A 7733-nucleotide genomic window follows, 5' to 3' on the forward strand; every position below is an offset into this window, starting at 1 on the left:
AAAGCAATTAGAATGTTTTTTTCCCCCTCAGACTTATTTTTGTCCTTTTTACTTTAGGCACACAGAAGCATACAACTGAAAAATAACATTACAAGTGTAAATGAATCATTAAGTTGATCAAGCCAGGGAGCTACTACCAGGGGTCTTTATAGAATAATGGGTAGAATGTCTATCATCTATGCTCAGGCTTATTGGAGGGGTCAGGAGCAGCCCTTCAAGAAAAACTGATCAGGGGGCGCCTGGGTGGCTCAGATGGTTGAGCATCTGCCTTTGGTTCAGGTCATGATCCCCGGGTCCTGGGACGGGGCCCCGCATCGGGCTCCTGGCTGCCTCAGCCGCGAGTCTGCTTCTCCCTCTCCCTCTGCCTCTCCCCCTGCTTCTGCGCTCGCTCTCTCTCAAATGAAGAAAATAAGAATCTTAAAAAAAAAAAGAGAGGAAAGACTGATCAGCTCCTCGATATTCAAATTTACATTTATTGACCTGATACAGAATGTCCTGCGTGGTGTTAAAAATACCATCTTCCAAACTCTGGGGATAGATACAGAAATGAGACCTATGATGAAACTATATACAAATGTGTGTTGAACACATGTGATTAGAATGTAGTAGAAGCCGCAGCAGATGAATCAGGATTATCCAGGATAACTGCACAGTGAGCTCAAAGAGCATCATTAGGTTACCTGCCCTATTGTACAATACAAGCGCACTCAAACTTTATCGCTTAGAGAAGATTACAGGGTACACCCTAGTATGCTGTGGACAAGTCTTTAAAAATAGTTCTTTATTTTTATGATAGAAGACTTACTCTTCATTGTAGAATTTTTTTTTTTTTTTTTTTTTTTTTTTTTTTTTTTTGGAGAGAGAAAGAATCTTAAGCATTTCTGCGCTGAGCGTGGAGCCTAACTCGGGGCTTGATTTCATGACCCTAAGATCATGACCTGAGCCAAAATCAAGAGTTAGAAGCCCAACCAACTGAGCCACCCATGTTCTTTGTAGAAAATTCTAAAAAGTGCAGAAAACACCCCTAAAGTTAACACATAACACTTAATAGTCATGGTTCCTATGTTGCTGTGTTTCCCTGCAGTTTTTTCAAAATGGCCCAATACTTGGTAGTAGCCTGCTTTTCTTCATTTGATCATTCATAGTGATGATTTTTCTCAGATGTTAAAAATAATGTCAGATTCTTAAATCATGTCTTGTTTTCTTTCCCTTTTAACATCTACAAAATAAGGATGCTGTACCCCCATCCTGCTCCCCCGCCCCACAAACACACACACACACAACTCCTGGTCAGGTAGGATGGTGCAGAATCTCTCTGAAAAGTGAAACAGAGGAAAAAAAAAAAAAAGTTTCACTGACAGTTGAATTCAAACCCTAACAGGTAAAGACTTTGATACCAGGAAGCTCTCTTACTCCTTCTGTATCTTAAGATATTTCAGAGTCTATTAACCAGGAATAAAGACCACAAAAAGGATATTCACACCGTAAAGGAAAACCAGATTGAGAGGGCACTTAATCTCCTTTAAAAAAAATCTTAGCTCCGCTCCAGTCGTGGTGACTTTGAGGGAGGGCCCTGGGAGGTTGGATAACCACAGTAGGAGGGAGACTGGTGTTTCTCTGTGTATCCTTTCTGCTTCCTGAATTTGATATCAGAAGAGGGTACTCCCTTCTTTAAGAAACACACATGTAGATGCTGTAAGTCCAGGAGCACATATGTCTGAATTGCAGTCTTCAGGGACCAAGCTCGTTATATAAGACACATTCCCCCTCTGTCTCCCAAGACCTGAGGTTCCTGACCTCCTCCTCCTCTGGCTTTCCACTCCAGAATCCAACTTCACTCAAAATAGGACACCTTCTCCATTTTGCCCGTGAGTAAGTAAATTGTCAGAGAGGCCTTGACAGCGCCCCCCCTAAGCTGATTATCGAACCATATAAAATGGAGACATCTAAAGCTATTTCTGAGATGAATCTTCACAGCATGTGTACCTGGTCTATTCGCAGCCCGACACGCCCGCCCCAGAAGACGGTGGATGGGCTACTGGAAGTGGACCCGGTGTCCCGATTTGCGGCAACCCAGAGCGAGAGGCGATGCTCGGGTGAGCACCCACACAAGGTCTTCTTCAGGGCACCTGCCTCCTGATGTACTTCCTCCGCTCCTCCCCCTCCACCTCATGGGATTAATGTAGACATTTTCTGAGGTATTTATTTAAACCCATTCTCCTCCTGAGTCAGTATGGACTTTGCTCATCCTATTTCCTTGTAATATTTCCACCTTACAAGGGTGAACAATGGTTTCCTCCAGTGCACACCATGGATGATGATACTATGTGTTTACAGAGATGTAAAAAAAAAAAAAAAAAAAGTACAATTGGAGCTTCCCTTCCAAAATGACAACAGGTGCTTCTGGCTTGTAGTAAACATTGCAAGATTTGTAATTTGATATATAGCTAGAGAATCCACTGTGCGTCTCTCTTTTTTTGTCTTTCTCTCTTCTAATCGGACGGTCCGTCTCGCTTGGAGAACTAGTCAGGGACCCAGGTAGCGATGAGCCCAACAACCTAAGCAGGGCAGACTCCTGAAACCCGAGTCGTAACAGAATCAGTCCTGACCTAACACAGCCGAACCGAGCGACAAAAAGTTTGATTGTGCAATTTTCTCAGTAAGATGACCTGAGGCTAGTCCCGTGTTTGCTTTCTATATTCTAGAAAACGTTTTTAATGGGTTTGGGATTCTTCCACACTAAGCACTTTTTTGCTCGTTAACATGGCTTGGAGTGTTGTGCCTTATTATGAAGTTGTATTTTGAGAGCCTTGTGATGAAAGTCGGGATTTTTCTCTTCCTCCTCTTTTTTCTCCCCTCCTGCCTTAAAAACAAGATAAGCCCGTATGCAAATAGAGTCCACAGTGACCACAGTCCTATTCTCAGCTTTATTTATCATATCACAGAGTCTTCCTTCACCCATTATGCTCTATTTGCATACCTTTAACATTAGAAACATTTATTCCAGTAATGAGTCATTTGAGACATCTTCTGGGTTTATAGCTTGGATTCAACAGCACGAATGCCGGAAGAATGGATATCTTCTGTATTAAAACCTCAGGATTGTTTACGTGTGGAGAGAGACAGAAAGGAAGAGAGGTTTTGTTTTGTTTTTGTTTTGCTCCTTCGTTTGCTTAATTCAAAGATTGAAACGTGCTCGAATGAATTAAAGGTAATTTTAGAAATATATTTAGTTACATACTTCCTACATTCAGAACTATTCTGTAGGAATGAGAATCTCATTCTATGAAGAGAGAAATGGCAGACTGCTCTTCCGGAGCTGACTGTAACTCGTCTCTCCAAGAAGAGGAATAGCTTTATACTTTAAATATTCCCTCCCCACCCCAGCTCTCCTGAGACATAATTGACACACAACATTGTGTAAGTGGAAGGTGTACAACCTGTTGATTTGATACATTATATTTTGAAATACTTCTCAAATGGAAAAAAAAAAAAAAAGGAAAGAGAGAGAGACAACCCCAATGCTTTTCTCAGAAAGAACAGGAAGCCTGAAGGAGGAAGTATGTGACAGTTTATTTTTCAACGAGCCCACATTATCAAGTGAATGAAACCCCTCTGGAAGCTATAAAAATGAAAATTGGAAGGTAGCTGTGTTCAGGTAGTACAAAAGGCTTCTCAATATTTAGAACCTTTTTTTCCCCAAAGCTAAGTTATTAATGAAAGCCAATTATTGCACTTTTCCAAAAGGAAACACTGAGTCATTCATGAAATGATCTAAGATTTCGAAACTTGCTTACACCATTTTTTTTTCTCCTCCTTTCCTACCTGTGCCAAAAGCAGGCTCAGAAAAGCCAGCCAGTTACCGTGGCCTAAATCCAGAGAGCCGGCCAAATGAGCTGAAGAAGGGAGTAATTTAACAAAGACCCCTGATGCCCCAAAGGGTGACTGCCTCACCAGAAGGGCAGGCTTCTGAGAAAGCGCCTGCCCAGTCCACAGCAGCGGAGGGGCCTCTGTCCCTGTGGGTGGGGGGGGGGCTGTGATTAGCCAGTTCTGGCACAGCAGTTTGCCCATACCCCTGGCCCGCCTCCAAGTTTCATGTGCAACAACAAGTGGGCGTGGGCCCACAGATAGGCAGGCCCATGTTCCAAGGAGGCATTACATATTTATGGCCCGAGACCTACAGAACGGGGCCCGAGCTGGGATCCAGAGGAGAATGCGTTCGCGAGGAAATACCGCCGTCTTGATCCATTTATCAAGCGTGTTGATGTTGAGGCCATTAAATTGTGTCCAGAGACAGTCAACACACACGGGGGGGGGGCAGGAATAAACTGTGAGTGAGGTGGTTCTAACCCCAGGACAGCGTCATCCCCTCTCTTTCTGGTTGTGGAAGAGGGTTTCCGGGTCCTCGTTTTTAAAAACATGACTTTTAGATAAGAGCCCTTTAACTAAGAGTTAAACCACCAAACTTTCTAAACAGGCACCGTGGAAACAGCCTATTTCATCGTTGCAAACAACTATAAGGCCTTGTAGATAAATAATGTAGACAAGGAAACAATGTTTTGGTCCAAACAATACAGGAAATGCTTGGAATTGTGCCTCTTCGACACAACACATTGTGTTTGCCCTGTACTATTAAAAAGGATTTTACAGATACATTATCTTCAGATGGCTCTGCAAGGAGAAGAGGGAAGCACACTTGCCCATTGTACAGATTGGGAAACCGTGGCTGGGAGAGACTGTGACCTTTTGAAGGTCACAGACTTATGGCAGAGCCCAAACTTCAGTCCAGGACTCCTGGGGGAGTACTGGTCCTCCCCCTACACGGCCTGTCCCTTATACCCAGGGTCTGAATGTTCTCTTCTGTATCCAGACTCTACGCTCTCCTATACCTGTTGCTTTTTTTTTTTTTAAAGATTTATTTATTTATTTATTTATTTGAGAGAGAGAGAGAGAGAGAGAGCACGAGAGGGAAGAGGGTCAGAGGGAGAAGCAGACTCCCCGCCGAGCAGGGAGCCCGATGCGGGACTCGATCCCGGGACTCCAGGATCATGACCTGAGCCGAAGGCAGTCGCCCAACCAACTGAGCCACCCAGGCACCTCTCCTATACCTGTTGCTTTTACATTCAGCCTATACTTTTCAATTCTTAGGATTCCCAAGGGATAGTCAATTCTTGTTTCTACGCCCTACCTTGAAGATTCTGGTCCTTTCTCCCAATGGGGGATGCACCTGTCTGAAAAGGAAGTGGTCTAGATTCTGGTATCAGTGTCGAATGACTTCCTCTTTTTCTCCTTGTGTTTACTGTGGTATCAATTTTATCCCGGCACCTAAAAAAAAAAAAATCCCGGATTCCACACCACACACGAGGGACTTTTTAAAAAACTTTCTCATCCACTAAGATGTTACTAATAGTCACCAGTGATTTTAAAATTTCCTCTGTGTGTGTTTCTTTTTCACGTCTTGTGTTTTTTTCCCCCCCACAGTGATTTTCTTTTTCTGGTCATTTTGGAGGAAAAAAAATATTTTTAAAAACTATCACCGCTTTTTGCGCAACTCACATGGTGTAATTCACACAATGGGTGGTTATTACTAACACCCGGAGAAAAAACATTGCAGAGTTTCATGACAAAACATCAGACACTTCATAGGCCTCACTTATTTCAAATATGCCCGGTAAGCATGGGTTAAATATTGATGATTCCAGGGCAGTCTTTCTCAAGTGATTTTTGTAAAAACCTTGGAGACCTTGAACATTCTGTTACAGTTTTACAATCATGGAGAGAAGGACGGGAAGGTGGTGTTCACCAGGAATATTGCTTTATTACTCAGCTAAAAGTCCCTTGGACTCTCAAAGCCCCTCCTCCCTGGTGCTGCGGGCTGGGAGGTTGGGAGCCTGGGAGCCAGGGAGGCTGGGAGAAGTCAGCATTTTCTCTCCCTTCCTGCGAACAGTTCCATTTTTGAAACACGTGAAAGAAAACTCTGTCCTTTCAGTAAACGACTTCCCCGCAGTGGGCAGAGACCACCTCCCTCTTACTTGTGAGCAGTAGCCTTTGTGAGAGAGGGAGTTGTCCCCAACTCACTTTGCAAAGATGGCAAGCCTTCTCTACATGCTGTTCACCGCATCTCGGGCGCTGTTGTGTGCTTTTTCTATGGATTAGTTCAGTGAATCCTTCTTCCAGTTGTACAGGGCAGATGCTGTTTTACAGAGGAAGAAACCAAGGCACAGAAATGTTGACCAACCTACCCAAGATCACACAGCTAAGCGCCATGCTCCAATCCATTACTCTTTGCTGCCCCCAGGGATTACTGCAGCCTGCAAACCTTCAATGAAGTGACTTAGCTCACTGACCTCTGTCCCAGAGGCCGAATTTTTTTCTACTATCACGAGGGTGTGGGTGAAAATCGGGGTGTCTCACTTCAGAGACTTGTATTGAATGGTGAGTCGGAACCCACTGAGGACGGACGAGAAGGCATGTGACCTTGATCTAGGACAAAGCTTTATATCTACCCACTAATATTTCCTTTAAATCTCCCAGCCAAGTTGGTTGTTGCAACACAACCACCAAGTGCTTCCCCAGTTAGGTAAACACGGCTTATGTCTAAGAGTAAGTCCTCGATGGTTTAGCTCTGGACAGGCAGATTCATTTCAATCCATTTTAAATACTTGTAAAACTTAAATCAAAAATGTTAAAACTTGGTGGATTTTATCCACTAGCTGAAGGACTCCTAGTTACTATCTTAAAAAACAGCAATCAATAAGCAAACGAGAAACAAAAAAGGGGGGGTGCTGCACAACCAGGCTAACAAACAACAAATAAGATCTAGCCATAATGCTTAAGAGAATATATATTTTGCTTAATTATATTTTCTAGTTACTCAGATGTCCATAAATAAAAGTTCTGTTTCACCTTTTATATAATTATGTATTTTAAAATATATTTATATGTGAATATGAATCTTTCTTGCACATTTTTAAATATACAAGAAATACTATTTATTTATTTATTTATTTATTTATTTATTTTTAGGTAATCTCTCCACCCAACGTGGGCCTTGAACCCACGATCCCAAGATCAAGAGTAACATGCTCCACCAACTGAGCCAGCCAGGCGCCCCAGAAATACTCTTTAATCTTTAAATGTGTAATGTGGTAAATATGTCATCTTTTATAAAGCAGGTTTGGGTGTCAATAAACTAAACCACAAGTAGAAAAAAATATATCATTTTCTTGGATAAGTCACAATTTTGGGGGGTCCTCATTCTGTACTTTATAACCATCCACGATGAAATAAAAAGAACATTAAGTCAAATTGTACCTACATGGACATCATGACTGTCCCTGGAAACTTCTTTTCTTGGGCCAAATTCCTAATATCAGTTCTGTTCTCATGATCTGTCTCTTCCTCCTTCTAAAGAGAAAGTGAGAAAAGAAAAGGACTCAATTTTAGTTTTTTTATTTTTTTAAAAGATTTTATTTATTTATTTGAGAGAGAGAGAGAGAGAGAGCACATGAGAGGGGGGAGGGCTAGAGGGAGAAGCCGACTCCCCACTGAGCAGGGAGCCCGTTGGGGGCTTGATGCCAGGACCCTGGGATCATGACCTGAGCCGGAGGCAGACGCTGAACCCACTGAGCCACCCAGGCATCCCGCCCCCCCCCCCCAATTTTTAAATGCAGGAGACACTGTGCCTATTGCAGTGCAGTTTTAATAAGAGAAAGAAAAGCTATCTCTGGAAC

The 7733-nt window shown here is 42.8% G+C and overlaps 1 long non-coding RNA gene across 1 annotated transcript; it reads left to right on the forward strand.

Annotated features, from left to right (window-relative positions):
* The first annotated feature begins 1675 nt into the window (after positions 1 to 1675).
* On the forward strand, positions 1676 to 7143 carry LOC148163618 (uncharacterized). The gene is made up of 3 exons (XR_015768881.1): positions 1676 to 1868; positions 2002 to 2198; positions 7027 to 7143. It is a non-coding gene; the product is annotated as an uncharacterized LOC148163618 (long non-coding RNA).
* Positions 7144 to 7733: the final 590 nt, after the last annotated feature.

The sequence above is a fragment of the Eumetopias jubatus genome, unplaced genomic scaffold, assembly GCF_037043125.1.
Source record: "Eumetopias jubatus isolate StellerSeaLion01/CBP00866 unplaced genomic scaffold, mEumJub1_p1.0 scaffold_9, whole genome shotgun sequence".
Taxonomy (NCBI): domain Eukaryota; kingdom Metazoa; phylum Chordata; class Mammalia; order Carnivora; family Otariidae; genus Eumetopias; species Eumetopias jubatus.